Source organism: Pelophylax lessonae, assembly GCF_965119305.1.
Source record: "Pelophylax lessonae genome assembly, chromosome: 9".
NCBI classification, from domain to species: domain Eukaryota; kingdom Metazoa; phylum Chordata; class Amphibia; order Anura; family Ranidae; genus Pelophylax; species Pelophylax lessonae.
Window position 1 is genome coordinate 43,888,351 of NC_138776.1, and position 17,201 is coordinate 43,905,551.

Here is a 17,201-nt window from a genome sequence, read left to right on the forward strand (position 1 = left end):
CACGCTGGTCACTGCATTGAAAGGGGGCACGCTGGTCTCTCTGCATTGAAAGGGGGCACGCTGGTCTCTGCATTGAAAGGGGGCACGCTGGTCTCTCTGCATTGAAAGGGGGCACACTGGTCTCTCTGCATTGAAAGGGGGCACGCTGGTCACTGCATTGAAAGGGGGCACGCTGGTCTCTCTGCATTGAAGGGGGCACGCTGGTCTCTCTGCATTGAAGGGGGCACGCTGGTCTCTCTGCATTGAATGGGGGCACGCTGGTCTTTCTGCATTGAAAGGGGGCACACTATACCTTAATTACTGAAGGCCCCTTTCACACTTTTGCGACCTCAAAGTCACGCAAGTTTTTTACATCGTTTTTTGCCACAAAGCAATGCCTATTACATTTTTCTGTTTGCGCCCCCCCCCCCCCCCCCAAAAAGTTTGAGCACCAGCCGCCACTGCTCATAGGATAGGCAGAGGAGAATGAAAACTCTGCCTACATGTTGTAACCAGACGCTGGTAGAAGTCACATGACTGCTATATACTGCTGATGGGAGAATAGTGAATGCAGGCTGCTGGGTTTAGTAACATTGTATGTGACCATGGCCCCCCTGCCCACAGAGGTGCTGCCCCGGTTAGTAAAGGGTTAATCATTATCTCCTGGCAATGTGGGGACAATCAATCCCGCCAAAGAGGGGAAAGAAAGGGGTTAATAATGACTCATGGCAGGGAAGGGGTTAACTATCCAGGCTCGGTAGAGGGCAAGGGGCGGGGTCGGGGCGGGGTCAGGGCGCCCTGTGGTTGCCGAATGAGGTTCTGGGAGTTGCAGTTATAGTGATTCCGCTCAGTGATTGGATGGTGTTCCGGCCAATGTCTGTCTCGTCCTCCCGGGGGTGTGACTTTCGGAGAGGGGCGGGGCCGCTCAGTCTGGAGCGCAGAGAGGAGAGATTCGGAGCAGTGTGCGGGAGATCGGGGAGCGGGAGCTGGATGATCGGTGAGTGCCGGCGGGGGAGCGGAGCCCGGGTGGAGGGTGATGGGGTGGCAGTGTACGGGGATGGAGGGTGATGGGGTGGCAGTGTACGGGGATGGAGGGTGATGGGGTGGCAGTGTACAGTGATGGAGGGTGATGGGGTGGCAGTGTGCGGGGATGGAGGGTGATGGGGTGGCAGTGTGCGGGGATGGAGGGTGATGGGGTGGCAGTGTACGGGGATGGAGGGTGATGGGGTGGCAGTGTACTGGGATGGAGGGTGATGGGGTGGCAGTGTACGGGGATTAAAGGGGATGGGGTGGCAGTGTACGGGGATTGAAGGGGATGGGGTGGCAGTGTACGGGGATTGAAGGGGATGGGGTGGCAGTGTGCGGGGATGGGGTGGCAGTGTACGGGGATGGAGGGTGATGGGGTGGCAGTGTGCGGGGATGGAGGGTGATGGGGTGGCAGTGTACGGGGATGGAGGGTGATGGGGTGGCAGTGTACTGGGATGGAGGGTGATGGGGTGGCAGTGTACGGGGATTGAAGGGGATGGGGTGGCAGTGTACGGGGATTGAAGGGGATGGGGTGGCAGTGTGCGGGGATGGGGTGGCAGTGTACGGGGATGGAGGGTGATGGGGTGGCAGTGTACGGGGATGGAGGGTGATGTGGTGGCAGTGTGCAGGGATGGAGGGTAATGGGGTGGCAGTGTACGGGGATGGAGGGTGATGGGGTGGCAGTGTGCGGGGATGGAGGGTGATGGGGTGGCAGTGTGCGGGGATGGAGGGTGATGGGGTGGCAGTGTACGGGGATGGAGGGTGATGGGGTGGCAGTGATGGGGTGGCAGTGTACGGGGATGGAGGGTGATGGGGTGGCAGTGTACGGGGATGGAGTGGCTGGCAGTGTGGTGGTACTTTGGGAGAAGCTTGGTCAGGCTGTGGGTGAGGGGAGGGGGGGGGGTGTTGGTGCTGTGATGGATGGGGTGGCAGTGTGCAGGGATGGAGGGTAATGGGGTGGCAGTGTATGGGGATGGATGGGTGGCAGTGTACGGGGATGGAGGGTGATGGGGTGGCAGTGTACGGGGATTGAAGGGGATGGGGTGGCAGTGTACGGGGATGGAGGGTGATGTGGTGGCAGTGTGCAGGGATGGAGGGTAATGGGGTGGCAGTGTGCAGGGATGGAGGGTAATGGGGTGGCAGTGTACGGGGATGGAGGGTAATGGGGTGGCAGTGTACGGGGATGGAGGGTGATGGGGTGGCAGTGTACGGGGATGGAGGGTGATGGGGTGGCAGTGTACGGGGCTGGAGGGTGATGGGGTGGCAGTGTACGGGGATGGAGGGTGATGGGGTGGCAGTGTACGGGGATGGAGGGTGATGGGGTGGCAGTGTACGGGGATGGAGGGTGATGGGGTGGCAGTGTACGGGGCTGGAGGGTGATGGGGTGACAGTGTACGGGAATGGAGGGTGATGGGGTGGCAGTGTGCAGGGATGGAGGGTAATGGGGTGGCAGTGTACGGGGATGGAGGGTGATGGGGTGGCAGTGTACGGGGCTGGAGGGTGATGGGGTGGCAGTGTACGGGGATGGAGGGTGATGGGGTGGCAGTGTACGGGGATGGAGGGTGATGGGGTGGCAGTGTACGGGGCTGGAGGGTGATGGGGTGACAGTGTACGGGAATGGAGGGTGATGGGGTGGCAGTGTGCGGGGCTGGAGGGTGATGGAGTGGCAGTGTAAGGGGATGGAGTGGCTGGCAGTGTGTGGCGGTACTCTGGGAGAAGCTCGGTCAGGCTGTGGGTGAGGGTGGGGGGATGGGGTTGGTTCAGTGTTGTGATGGGGTGGCAGTGTGCGGGGATGGAGGGTGATGGGGTGGCAGTGTGCGGGGATGGAGGGTGATGGGGTGGCAGTGTGCGGGGATGGAGGGTGATGGGGTGGCAGTGTGCGGGGATGGAGGGTGATGGGGTGGCAGTGTGCGGGGATGGAGGGTGATGGGGTGGCAGTGTGCGGGGATGGAGGGTGATGGGGTGGCAGTGTGCGGGGATGGAGGGTGATGGGGTGGCAGTGTGCGGGGATGGAGGGTGATGGGGTGGCAGTGTGCGGGGATGGAGGGTGATGGGGTGGCAGTGTACGGGGATGGAGGGTGATGGGGTGGCAGTGTACGGGGATGGAGGGTGATGGGGTGGCAGTGTACGGGGATGGAGGGTGATGGGGTGGCAGTGTACGGGGATGGAGGGTGATGGGGTGGCAGTGTGTGGGGATGGAGGGTGATGGGGTGGCAGTGTACTGGGATGGAGGGTGATGGGGTGGCAGTGTACTGGGATGGAGGGTGATGGGGTGGCAGTGTACAGGGATGGAGGGTGATGGGGTGGCAGTGTACAGTGATGGAGGGTGATGGGGTGGCAGTGTACGGGGATGGAGGGTGATGGGGTGGCAGTGTGCGGGGATGGAGGGTGATGGGGTGGCAGTGTGCGGGGATGGAGGGTGATGGGGTGGCAGTGTGCGGGGATGGAGGGTGATGGGGTGGCAGTGTGCGGGGATGGAGGGTGATGGGGTGGCAGTGTGCGGGGATGGAGGGTGATGGGGTGGCAGTGTGCGGGGATGGAGGGTGATGGGGTGGCAGTGTGCGGGGATGGAGGGTGATGGGGTGGCAGTGTGCGGGGATGGAGGGTGATGGGGTGGCAGTGTGCGGGGATGGAGGGTGATGGGGTGGCAGTGTACGGGGATGGAGGGTGATGGGGTGGCAGTGTACGGGGATGGAGGGTGATGGGGTGGCAGTGTACGGGGATGGAGGGTGATGGGGTGGCAGTGTACTGGGATGGAGGGTGATGGGGTGGCAGTGTACTGGGATGGAGGGTGATGGGGTGGCAGTGTACTGGGATGGAGGGTGATGGGGTGGCAGTGTACAGTGATGGAGGGTGATGGGGTGGCAGTGTACGGGGATGGAGGGTGATGTGGTGGCAGTGTACGGGGATGGAGTGGCTGGCAGTGTGGTGGTACTCTGGGAGAAGCTCGGTCAGGCTGTGGGTGAGGGGGGGGGTTGGTGCAGTGCTGTGATGGATGGGATGCTGCAGTGACGATACGCAGTGTCTCGGTGAGATCTCTCTGTAATGTTCAGGCTGGGCTCTCCAGGAACTGCAGTGCTGTGATACATCGGTGCAGCACGGTGGAGGACAGTTTGTGGCTCTGCTGTGATCCTCTCAGTGCTAGACTTTTAATAGCTGTTATTGGCTGCAGATGTATTCAGTAGAAGTGCTCATATGATTGTACTGTTCTTTGGTGTGGTAGTGTATTCTGGTGGGTGCGGGCCGTTTTTGACTTTCGAACGTAGTCCTCTTTTGATAGCATAGGGGGAGGGGGCTTTGGAAAGAGCTGTGCCTTGGCATTTAGGCAGAGCTCCCTCCTTCTCTCCCGGGGTTGGGGCTTGTGAAAGGAAAATGAGAATGTGCAGGTATGTTGGCTGGATGTTCACCTGCTACTTTACTTTACATCAAAGAGCACCTGTTGAATCGCACATATTCCTCTTCAAAGAGAACCCATTAGCGCGTTGGAATACATTTTTGTTGACTTTGAGGGCGCTCCTATTTGATTGTTGGGAGTGACTCACCCATATGTGGGGTACCTGTTGGAATGGGGTGTGTTGAGGAGAGCCTTTGATTACTGGCTCAGGACCCTCAAACACAACGTAAAGGGTGCCCACCAAAAATGTGTGTTCTAATGCCTCTGGAGGGGCGCTGTATTCAAATATATGTGGCTGGAGGTTCATTTCTACCTTCCATTGTGGTGACAGTTTTAGGGGGGGGGGGAATAATTCTCGAAGTACAATGTTTGGGGGTAAAGCCTTGGTCAGAACTACAGAAGAAAAAGATTTGAGGGTGCTTATTTCTGATTATTATAAAAGGAGTATACAGTGAGGAAAGTGAATAGAATTCTGGGGTGCATCACTAGAAGGATCACTATCAGGAGGTAGGGAGGTTCTAATCTCCCTATATAGATCTTTATATCACTAGAAGGATTACCAGCAGGAGGAAAGTGGTTCTGGTTCCTCTTTAGAGCTCTTTATATCGCTAGAGGGATCACCATCAGACGGAAGGAGGTCCTGATCCCTTCCTTTATATCACTATAGTAGGGTTTCTCAACCAGGGTTCCTCCTGAGGTTGCTAGGGGTTCCTTGAGTAATGGGCAATTTCTGCCTCTCCGATATGTTCCCAATGACACCATTGTTCCTCTTAGCGATCTGTAAGGGGGTAATTCTTCCCAATGATGACAAGAGTAAGGAGCATTCTTCCCACTGACTGTCACACCAATGTATCATGAGTTGTAGATTTTGAATTTTTAGCAGGGGATCCTCGAGACTAGAATTTTATATCAAGGGTTCCTCTGTGTTGAAAAGGTTGAGAGAGGCTGTACTAGAGCGATCGCCAACTGGAGGAAGGAGGTCTTGATTCCTCAGTAGAGCTCTTAATATCACTAGAGGGATCACCGTCAGGAGGAAGGAGGTCCGGATTCCTCTATATACATCTTTATATCACTAGAGGGATCCCCAATTGGAGGAAGGAAGTCTTGATCCCTCTGTAGAGCCCTTTATATCACTAGAGGGATCACCATCAGGAGGAAGGAGGTCCTGGTTCCTCTAGATCAGGGATCCTCAAACTACGGCCCTCCAGCTGCTGCGGAACTACACATCCCATGAAGCATGGTTAAACTATGACATTCACAGATACGACTAGGCATGATGGGAATTGTATTTCCCAAACAACTGGAGGGCCGTAGTTTGAAGGCCCCTGCTCTAGATCTTTGTATCACTAGAGGGCTCACCATCAAGAGGAAGGAGGTCCTGATTCCTCTAGATCAGTGGTTCTCAACTCCTGTTCTCAGGACCCACTAACAGGCCAGGTTTGCAAGATAACTGAATTACATCACAGGTGATCATTTGCTGCTCAGTGATTGCAGTATTCTAGTCTGCATCTCCCCAAGGTAATACTTAAAATCTGGCCTGTTAGTGGGTACTGAGGACAGAAGTTGAGAACCACTGGTCTAGATCTTTGTTTTACTAGAGGGCTCACCATCGGGAGGAAGGTGGTTCTGTTTTCTCTAGAGGGATCACCATCGGGAGGAAGGTGGTTCTGTTTTCTCTAGAGGGTTCACCATCGGGAGGAAGGTGGTTCTGTTTTCTCTAGAGGGATCACCATCTGGAGGAAGGTGGTTCTGTTTTCTCTAGAGGGCTCACCATCGGGAGGAAGGTGGTTCTGTTTTCTCTAGAGTGTTCACCATCTGGAGGAAGGTGGATCTGTTTTCTCTAGAGGGCTCACCATCGGGAGGAAGGTGGTTCTGTTTGATCTAGAGGGATCACCATCGGGAGGAAGGTGGTTCTGTTTTCTCTAGAGGGATCACCATCGGGAGGAAGGTGGTTCTGTTTTCTCTAGAGGGTTCACCATCGGGAGGAAGGTGGTTCTGTTTTCTCTAGAGGGCTCCCCATCGGGAGGAAGGTGGTTCTGTTTTCTCTAGAGGATCACCATCGGGAGGAAGGTGGTTCTGTTTTCTCTAGAGGGATCACCATCTGGAGGAAGGTGGTTCTGTTTTCTCTAGAGGGCTCACCATCGGGAGGAAGGTGGTTCTGTTTTCTCTAGAGTGTTCACCATCTGGAGGAAGGTGGATCTGTTTTCTCTAGAGGGCTCACGATCGGGAGGAAGGTGGTTCTGTTTTCTCTAGAGGGATCACCATCGGGAGGAAGGTGGTTCTGTTTTCTCTATAGAGATTACCATCGGGAGGAAGGTGGTTCTGTTTTCTCTATAGAGATTACCATCGGGAGGAAGGTGGTTCTGTTTTCTCTATAGAGATCACCATCAGGAGGAAGGTGGTTCTGTTTTCTCTAGAGGGCTCACCATCGGGAGGAAGGTGGTTCTGTTTTCTCTAGAGGGCTCACCATCGGGAGGAAGGTGGTTCTGTTTGATCTAGAGGGATCACCATCGGGAGGAAGGTGGTTCTGTTTTCTCTAGAGGGATCACCATCGGGAGGAAGGTGGTTCTGTTTTCTCTAGAGGGATCACCATCGGGAGGAAGGTGGTTCTGTTTTCTCTAGAGGGCTCACCATCGGGAGGAAGGTGGTTCTGTTTTCTCTAGAGGGATCACCATCGGGAGGAAGGGGGTCCTGATTCCCTCTATAGATCTTTAGCCCTTATTTTGAATATTGTGGCGTGTTCTGGAGGCCTCCCCTACAAAAAGATAGAGCTAAGGTAGCCAAGAAACGGGCAACAAAAATGGATTTTTATCCCTCAGCACTTTTACTATCAGGAGAAACTCGGGGAACAAACTATGTACAGTTTTTTTAAACACATGAAGGTTTGAGGGCTGTATATTCAGTATGAAGCTAAGACTGAGAACACGGGAGCGTGACCTTAGACTATCAGGAGGAAGTTCAAAAGTACGTTCCAAACTCATTCTATATGGTATTTCCACAGAATCCACTGACGTTTACTCACTTGAAGGTGTCCCTTTTGTGCGGTGATCATATTGCCATCTGCTGTGATAGACAATTCATTTCACCCCATAAGAGTGAGGAACTATACGGCCAAATGCCTTGATTTGTTCTGTTTGATGGGATAACCTTCCACAAGGACTTGGTCTATCCTGGTTACAATGTATTTTCTGTCCTAGGCTGTGGGGGTGTTGGTGGTTTTTGTATTACTTTGTTGCCTTTTATATTAGATTGTATTTACGCACTTGCAACAAAATTAACTGTTATAATAAAAAAATAAAGTTTCATGGACATTCCTCAGTGGTTTTGTTACATTTATATCGTGAATACTTTTGAGGTCTTGGAGGATTTTTTCTTCTTCTTTTTTTTTTGTCCTTTTTTAAAAACGTGATTTTCTTCCTTTTTGTTTTTGCTGGCAATAGACTGCGATTTGACCAGTAAAATCACGTGGATTTTAACGGTGGCTAAACCCTTACATATACCCAGTGAAGTGATTGGCTTCAGGTGATACATAGAGATGAAACCAATCCTCCTTCATACATTGTACCTTTTTATCTGCAGTCTAAAGCCATTCAAAGTGCAGGTTTTATAAAGCTTATCTGAGCTGTCAGAGCTGAAGTTAAGGCCCGTAAACACGATAAGAAAAATCTGTAGGGAAAATTCCTCCGACGGCCGATCTGCCGATTTTCGGATTGTTAGTATGGTGCTTTCGACAGCCGACTCCGACTTTTCGGCTGACAAAATCCTGATGTGCAGGCTATATAATTTTTGTCGTCCGTAATACAACGTCCGATTTTCGTCTCATTAGTACAGATTTCGACGGGAAAAAATCTTAAGAGCAAGACTAGGCATGCTCAGAGAGGAAAGAACACATACAAAGCAATCCAACACATGACATCACTTCTGAAGTAGAATTCTGTCGTACGGGAAAATTTGTATGAAAATAACCTCTTCACTTTCCACATCAGACTAGCATGCCACAAAAAACGGACGACAGATCGTTCGATAATCTGATTGTGTGTACGGGGCTTTACACTCTGCAATGCTCAGTGAGGAGATTTCTAATAGCTGATTGGAGGGAAGGGACACACCTCCTTCTCACAGGAACAGAGCTAAAGTTGGATACACACTATACAACTTTTGTCGGTAGATTTCCTTCAGAGCCGATTCACACTGGGGCGACTTGGTCGCCTGACAAGTCGCCGTGGGTCGCCTGCCATAGATTAGCACAGGACCCATTCTAATGGGAGCGACACAAGTCGCTCCGACTTAGAAAAAGGGTCCTGTACTACTTTGGGGCGACCTGGAGCGACCTGTATTGACTTCAATGATATGAAGTCCGTGCATGTCGCTCCGAGGTCGCGGTGCCTGCTGTGCACCGCGACTTCACAGGTCGCCCCGGCAAGTCGGGTCGCCTGTATGTGAACCGGCTTTCAGATTTACCTTCAACTATGTAGTGCAAGGGCCAGCCTGATTGCATACAAACTGAAAGTGTTACAATTTGACTTTATTATATTATTTTGGTAAATCTAAAAGAAAAAATCCAAAGGAGATTGTATAGTGTGTATCCAGCTTTATGCGGCATTCACACTGGGGCGGCACGACTCTGTACTACTTCGAGGGCGACTTGTGCATTCCCATGCACCACGACTTCGGAGCGACTTGCAAGGACTTCACTTAATGGAAGTCTATGCAAGTCGCTCCGAGGTCGCCCCGAAGTAGTACAGGACCCTTTTTCTAAGTCGCAGCGACTTGTGTCGCTCCTATTAGAACGGGTCCTGTAGCAGTCAATGGAGCGCGACTCTTGTCCGGCTGACAAGTCGCGCTGGTGTGAATGGAGTCTTAGGCTGTCAATCAGCTGGAGGTCCCTCCCTGTCACTGTTTTGCTTTTGGTGTCAGGAAAGCTTGGCAGAAGTGACTGATAGTAGATGAAGGAAGCAGCAGACAGAAATGACACTTAGTGCTCTGGATTGAGAGAAGTACACACTATAGAGGGATATGCTTTGTTCATATTTCATGTTTGATGTTTACAACCACTTTAAGAGTCTCATTCACTTGGGCAGTGAATGTCTATGCGGCATAAGCCTTCGGGTGCTGCATGTAAGTCTATGGGGGGGGGGCGCAATGGCCGCACAGACACAGCCATCCCTCCTAATTTGACAGCGGAGCAGTCTTGAGTGGGCCGGAATGCACACTGTCTGTGTTTCAGGGCCACTTACCTGCACCTAAGCGCCTCTCAAAATAGAATGAGAGGCAGCCGGTCAGCCCAAGTCGCATAAACGCCATGTGCACGTATAGGAGCCTCGGCGCCCCATGTGAATAAGGCTTAAAACGTCAAAACGAACCCTGGAAAGTGAATGGGGTTCAGGGGGCGAAGGATTTCCAATATGAAGCTCCGATCATGAACTCAGACTAGCAGCAGGAGGAAAGTTCAAAACTAACCTTCGAAAGTATAATTTTACCGACCGAAAAAGTAGTTGATGCTTGAAACAGATTCTGAGCAGAGGCCGTAAACAGGCTAAGTTTACACGAGCAGCAGACCTTGCTGCCCCTCTGAAAAGCAATCTACGTTAGATTGCTTTTCAGAGGTGTTTGACAGGCTGTGAGGAAGAGCGATACCGCTGTTTTATGACCGCCCGCCGCACATTTACTGCGTCAGGCTGCCTCTCCTGCACGAACAGACGTAGCCCTACCTTGTTCGCGCGCCTGGTGCTGAGGGGCAAGCGTGCGCCGCCGACGGCGTGCTCCTGCCCCCCACTAGGTAGCGGGGATGCACGGGGCAGGCGGCTGCGATTGCTGCCGGGCACCCTCGATCGCTCCCCGCTGAGAGAGAGGACGACGGTCAGCTGTTGTAAACACAGCTGACCGTTCTCTCTGAAATGATCAGAGCGCCTGTGATCCTCCTATATAGGAACACAGGTCTCTATGATCATTTCACAAGCCCCTCCCCCTACAGTTAGTAAACACTCCCCTAGGCTAACACTTAACCCTTTGATCACCAATAGGTTAACCCCTTCCCTGCCAGTGTCATTATTACAGTAACAGTGCATATTTTTAGCACTGATTACTGCAGTAATGTCACTGGTCCCCTCAAGTGTCAAAAATGTCAGGGGTCCGATCTGTCCTCCGCAATGGCGCAGTCTCGCTAAAAATCGCAGGTCGCCGGCACTACTAGTAAAAAAAATAAAAATGACCTAAATCTTTCCCCTAGTTTGTAGATGCGATAACTTTTACGCAAACCAATCAAAATACGCTCATTGCGATTTTTTTTTTTTTTCCCTAATACAAGTTGGCCTCAAAGGATGAGAAAATTTGATTTTTATATATTTTTTTGGGGAATGTTATATAGCAGAATATGCAAAATATTGGTTTTATTTTCAGAAATGTCACACTTGATTTTTTTTTTTTGTTTATAGCGCAAAAAATAAAAATCGCACAGACATCAATTGTATTTCAGTACAGTGTCGCACGATCGCACAATTGTCCGTTAAAGTGCCGAAACGCAAAAAAAATGGCCTGGTCATTAAGGGGGGAAATCCTTCCGGTCCAGAAGTGGATAATGTAAGTGGCGCGCCCCCCGCGCTGTAACTGCATGCAGTGCAATGGACCGCTCAGGCTTTTCTGCCTTCGCTCTTCTCTATCGGCTCGCTGGGAATTTTGCGGCGCTGTTGTGTCGCCTGTTTTGTGAGCTGAGATTTCGCGGCGTTGCGTGTTTTACGATGACGGCTCATTATGTAACTGTCGTTTCCTGGCCAGCGGCGGAGGAACGGGTCTTCTCAGGAAGGGTGGAGCACGCTGTCTTCCCGGACTGTCATAAATCGCTGTCTCTGCTGCCTTTCTGTGTGCGAAAAGTCAAACGTTTTCTGGAGTTTGCGGTGTCCCTGTGTCACAAACTCCCCCTGTGCCCTGCACTGAGGATCTGGGGCTGCAATAAAGAGGACCTGTCTGTAGCTTGGAAAGTCTGCATGGATACATTTTTATTTATCCTTACGAGGCATAGAGGGCCTTGGCATCACTAAGGTGCCACATATCCTTACGAAGCATAGAGGGCCTTGGCATCACTAATGTGCCACATATCCTTACGAGGCATAGATGGCCTTGGCATCACTAATGTGCCACATATCCTTACGAGGCATAGATGGCCTTGGCATCACTAATGTGCCACATATCCTTACGAGGCATAGATGGCCTTGGCATCACTAATGTGCCACATATCCTTACAAGGCATAGATGGCCTTGACATCACTAAGGTGCCACATATCCTTACGAGGCATAGAGGGCCTTGGCATCACTAAGGTGCCACATATCCTTACGAGGCATAGAGGGCCTTGGCATCACTAATGTGCCACATATCCTTACGAGGCATAGAGGGCCTTGGCATCACTAAGGTGCCACATATCCTTACGAGGCATAGAGGGCCTTGGCATCACTAAGGTGCCACATACCCTTACATGGCATAGAGGGCCTTGGCATCACTAAGGTGCCACATATCCTTACGAGGCATAGAGGGCCTTGGCATCACTAAGGTGCCACATATCCTTACGAGGCATAGAGGGCCTTGGCATCACTAAGGTGCCACATACCCTTACATGGCATAGAGGGCCTTGGCATCACTAAGGTGCCACATATCCCTACGAGGCATAGAGGGCCTTGGCATCACTAAGGTGCCACATATCCTTACGAGGCATAGAGGGCCTTGGCATCACTAAGGTGCCACATATCCTTACGAGGCATAGATGGCCTTGGCATCACTAATGTGCCACATATCCTTACGAGGCATAGAGGGCCTTGGCATCACTAAGGTGCCACATATCCTTACGAGGCATAGAGGGCCTTGGCATCACTAAGGTGCCACATATCCTTACGAGGCATAGAGGGCCTTGGCATCACTAAGGTGCCACATACCCTTACATGGCATAGAGGGCCTTGGCATCACTAAGGTGCCACATATCCTTACGAGGCATAGAGGGCCTTGGCATCACTAAGGTGCCACATATCCTTACGAGGCATAGAGGGCCTTGGCATCACTAAGGTGCCACATATCCTTACGAGGCATAGATGGCCTTGGCATCACTAATGTGCCACATATCCTTACGAGGCATAGAGGGCCTTGGCATCACTAAGGTGCCACATATCCTTACGAGGCTTAGAGGGCCTTGTCTTTTTGTGTGTGTGTGTATGTATATATGTATATATATATATATATATATATATATATATATATATATATATATATATATATATATATATATATATATATATATATATATATATATATAAAATCTGCATTGGTATCACAGTATTGCAGGCTCCTTTTCCAAATCACTGTGACTTTAAATTGCATTGATCTGAATGGGTGCCATTGAAAAGAATGGGCTGCGTCTTCTCATGTCCAAAGTCGCACAAGTGTGAATGGAGCCAAACTCCTGGGGTTTGATGGTGGCACAATAGGTACTTCTGCAGGTTGGAAAGCTGGGGATCAGGCTTTACGTTGTAATTTTGTAGCTAATCGCAAAGTGAGAAGCTCTAGCAGCGGCTGCCCCACTGAGCTCCAGTCAGTGACTTTGCCTGGGCTGAGATGTCTTCAGTCTACTGCAGGCAGGAGGAAGCATTTTCACAGTCTCCTCTCCCTCAATAAGACTGCAACTTTGTAGCAAGGTGAGAGGAAGGATTGCACAGGCACCTGCTGTGGGGCGGTACTCACCGTGACTGGGATTAAAAGATACTTAATGGTTTGGATTGCTTCAAGTGGGACAGTAATATTTGTCGGCAATATCTCTCAATTTATATGAAGATTTAATCCCACTTTACACTGTGAGAACTATAGCCTGTGGCAATGAAGTCTGACTCCTAAATAATCATAGCCATACGTAGATGTGTATTCCATGTACTTCAATGTAGGAGATGGACAGACTGTCATTGGCAGTCTTGTCCTATTGTCTGTCTATTTAGGTGGAATGTGGATTGTGTTAAGTCTGCCTGTCCCATTGTTAAATGTTAATGACCTCACATTGTTCTGTCCAGATGGCTAGATAATGAGTTCAGGTTAATTCTGTTTCTGTATACAATTTCATCTGCATATGATAATGTAATCAGGCAACCCCTGACCTATGATCAGGAGGGGGAGGTCCATGCTGTATATAAATTATGTGTGATTGTTCAATAAAGAGGGATTCCAGTACAAGCTAAGTTGTTGGCTAGCTTTGTATGAGGGTGGCTGGGAAAATCTGGTATATATGTTTTATGACTGCAGGGAAGCCGTATGCAGACAGACTGTCATTGGCAGTCTTGTCCTATTGTCTATCTATTTAGGTGGAATGAGGATTGTGTTAAGTCTGCCTGTCCCATTGTTAAATTTTTAAAGACCTCAGATTGTTTTGTCCAGACAACTAGATAATTAGATCAGGTTATTTCTGTTTCTGTAAACAATTTCACCTGCATATGATAATGTAATAAGGCAACCCCTGACCTGTGTGTGGTAATTTGATCAGGAGGGGGGTGTCCATGCTGTATATAAATTCTGTGTGACTGTTCAATAAAGAGTGATTCCAGTACAAGCTAAGTTGTTGGCTAGCTTTGTATGTAGGGCGGCTGGGGAAATCTGGTATAAATGTTCATGACTGCAGGGAAGCCATATACTGACGGAAGACCACAAGTACAGTGTGGGTCGGTGGTTCCGTTACACCTGCATTTACATGATTGTGTCATCTCTGAGCCAGCTTCTTATTTCGATGATGCCTGAGCAAAGATGGTGCTGTCCCTCTGGAGAGAAAAGCAAATGAAGGCATTGCCAGGGGGAGTAGTTCTGTGACAGTAATGACACCTTTTTAGAATGCTGTACTGCTAGCATGTAAAAATGTGATCGGTCCCCTTAAGACAGTCGATAAAAGCCTGTGAGGAAGCAGAGTGTTTCTCCTCGGAGGTTTGCCGCGATGGTGGTGTGGTAGCGATGGATGGCGACCCTCCCAGGCTGATGTCATTGTTTTGGATCTGTCAGGAGGCGTTTGGGAGGATTCCAATAGCGTGGAAATGTTTTTCATTTAGTGCTGGACCCCCCCCCCCCCCGAGAGGCCGCCAAGAACGCGCTGTGATTCCAGCTTGCTGACCTGATCGCAAAGGAACGTCACAGCCAGAAATGGCTTGGTGGAAGTTTTCAAAGGCTGTAAACCCTTCCATATACTGCCCTCAGGTGATACACAGAGATACAAAAAAAAAAAAATCCTCCTACATAAGTTGTACCTGTTTATCTGCAGTCTTCTCTTCTCTACATCTCTTCAAAGCGCAGAATTTGATAAGCTTGTCTGAGCTGTCAGAAAAAAGGGGGCAGAGAGCTGAAGTTACACTCTGCGGAGCTCAGTGAGGAGAGGTCTGAGAGCTGATTGGAGGGGAGGGACACACCCCCCTCCACACAGGATCAGAGCTGAGACTGTCAATCACAGGCTGTGTGCTGGAGCTCCCTTTCTTGGAAGTAAATGCGCCTTGACTCCTGATCAAATGTCTTCTTTTATGGGCAAGCTGAGTTAGACAATCATCCTCGGGGAGCCGGGTCCCTTTACATTTTTACGGTGTGTTAGCGCACATTGCATTAAAGTGGCCCAATGAAGATGAAGGAGCTGTTGGCGTACCCCCAACCTGCTGGAAGCCCACCATTTTTTGGCACTGATGTTGGAGAGAAGGCCTGGCTCACAGTCTCCGCTCTAATTCATCCCAAAGGTGTTCTATCAGGTTTACACCAGATCGGATCCTGTGTACGGGGCATACAATGCTCCTAAGACTTTCATTGGGGTGTGTTCATTTTTGCAACATGGTCTTGAATGAATTTGTTCGGAAAAATACTTTTTTCTGTGTGTGTGCAAATCTTGGTTGCAATCAGTGTCCATTTATGGGAGTATTTTGTAGTATAGCGTCCCATAGAAAATGTTGATTTCTGAAAGTAAAGGACAAATCTGTTGGGGTGTACTCATTTATGCGCAGTACTGTGTATATTTTAGGGATTGACGGATTTATCAGTGGGGCCGATATTCACTTTTTTTTTTGTAAAGAATCGGTCACAAACTTGACGATAAGCTTCAAATGGTCGTACCGGAGTGATGCCTGCAGCTACAGGCAATCTTTCTTGTAATAACTGATGCAGCTAATCAGCCACTCTGCTGTTATTACAAGCAGCGGGAGGGGACATTGTTGGGCGTTTCGGGATTTTAGAGATGAGCGTTTTATGAGCTGAAATACACTCAGGTGTGAACAGCGCCTAAAAGTGATGAGAAAAAAAAAAAAATGTGTAAAAAATAAAAACTTTAAATGTACAGAATATTAGCACCTAATATCAGCCTGAAGGGTGGCCGGAAAATCGGTATCGGCCCTAAAAAAACGATATTGATTGATCCCTATTTATTTTTGTTCAAACAGTTGCTGTCATAGGACAACCGCTGTGTCCCCTCTCCCAATAGTACTCCTGCGTTGTCACCAGACCTCCCCAGGTAGATTACAAGCAGCCATTTTAACACACATTACATAGGCATGGTCAACTGGTGTCACCATCAGGGCTTTGTTCAGGCACTTCTGCTATAGGGTGACAACGACCTGTTACTGTCTCCTAAATCACCTCCTGCGTTGTCACCGGGGCTTCCAATGGCGACTACAAATGTCCATTTCAACACGCCTTACACAGGCCTGGTCCACAGTTGTCACTGTCAGATCTTTGCTCAAGCAGTTCCTTTTGTAGCGTGACAACGCTCTGCCCCTTCTTCCAGTTATATTTGTGTTGTCACACAGGCTTCTGATGGAGATTACAAGTGGCCATTTCAAACGGATTACACAGGCATGGTCCACTTATGTCATTGTCAAGTCTTCGTTCAAGCACTTCTTCTTTTTATAGGTGACAACAGGCTGCCTCTGTTTCCCAATCTTGTTCCTGTGTTGTCACCCTGCCACACAGGCTTTCAATGGAGACTGGAAGTGTACATTTCAGCACACCTAAAGCTGGATTCACACTATACAATTTTCTTTAGATTTTTTTTTTTCTTTTAGATTTACCAAAACCATATAATATGAGGTCACCCCTAAACACTTTCAATTTGTATGCAATCAGGCAGGTCCTTGCACTACATAGTTGAAGGTAAATCTAAAGAAAATCTAACAACAAAAGTTGTATGGTGTGTATCCAGCTTTAGTCAGCATGGTCCACTGGTGTCACCATCTGGTCTTTGTTCAGGCACTTCCTGTTAGAAGGTGACCACGCTCTACCCCTTTTCAGTTGGGCTCCTGCGTTGTCACCCTGCCTTATGGGCCTCAGGTGGAGACTACTCAACACACATTACACAGGCATGGCGCACTGGTGTCACCATCATGTCTTTGCTCAAGCACTTCCTTTTTATAAGGTGACAACGTTCTGCCCCTCCTAATTGGGCTCCTGTGTTGTCACCCTGTCCTATGGGCTTCAGGTGGAGACAAAGTGTCAATTTCAGCACACCTTACTCAGCATGGTCCACTGGTGTCACCATCCGGGCTTTGTTCAGGCACTTCCTGTTATAAGGTGACCACGCTCTACCCCTTTCAGTTGGGCTCCTGCGTTGTCACCCTGCCTTATGGGCTTCCGGTGTGGACTACTCTGCACACATTACACAGTTATGGTCCACTGGTGTCACCATCAGGTATTTGTTCAAGCACTTCCTTTTTATAAGTTGACAACACTCCACCCCTTTCTATGTTGGGCTCCTTTGTTGTCACCCTGTTCCGTGGGCTTTAGGTGGAGACTACTCGGCGCACATTACAAAGACATGGTCCA

At 49.9% G+C, this 17,201-nt stretch overlaps 1 protein-coding gene across 1 annotated transcript in view; it reads left to right on the forward strand.

Annotated features, from left to right (window-relative positions):
- Nucleotides 1-957: 957 nt before the first annotated feature.
- Nucleotides 958-17,201, forward strand: part of ADD3 (adducin 3) — a 230,648-nt gene continuing 214,404 nt past the window's right edge. The window contains exon 1 of the mRNA XM_082268336.1: nucleotides 958-976. The gene's annotated coding sequence lies outside the window, so the exon portion shown is untranslated. The remainder of the gene's footprint in view (nucleotides 977-17,201) is intronic.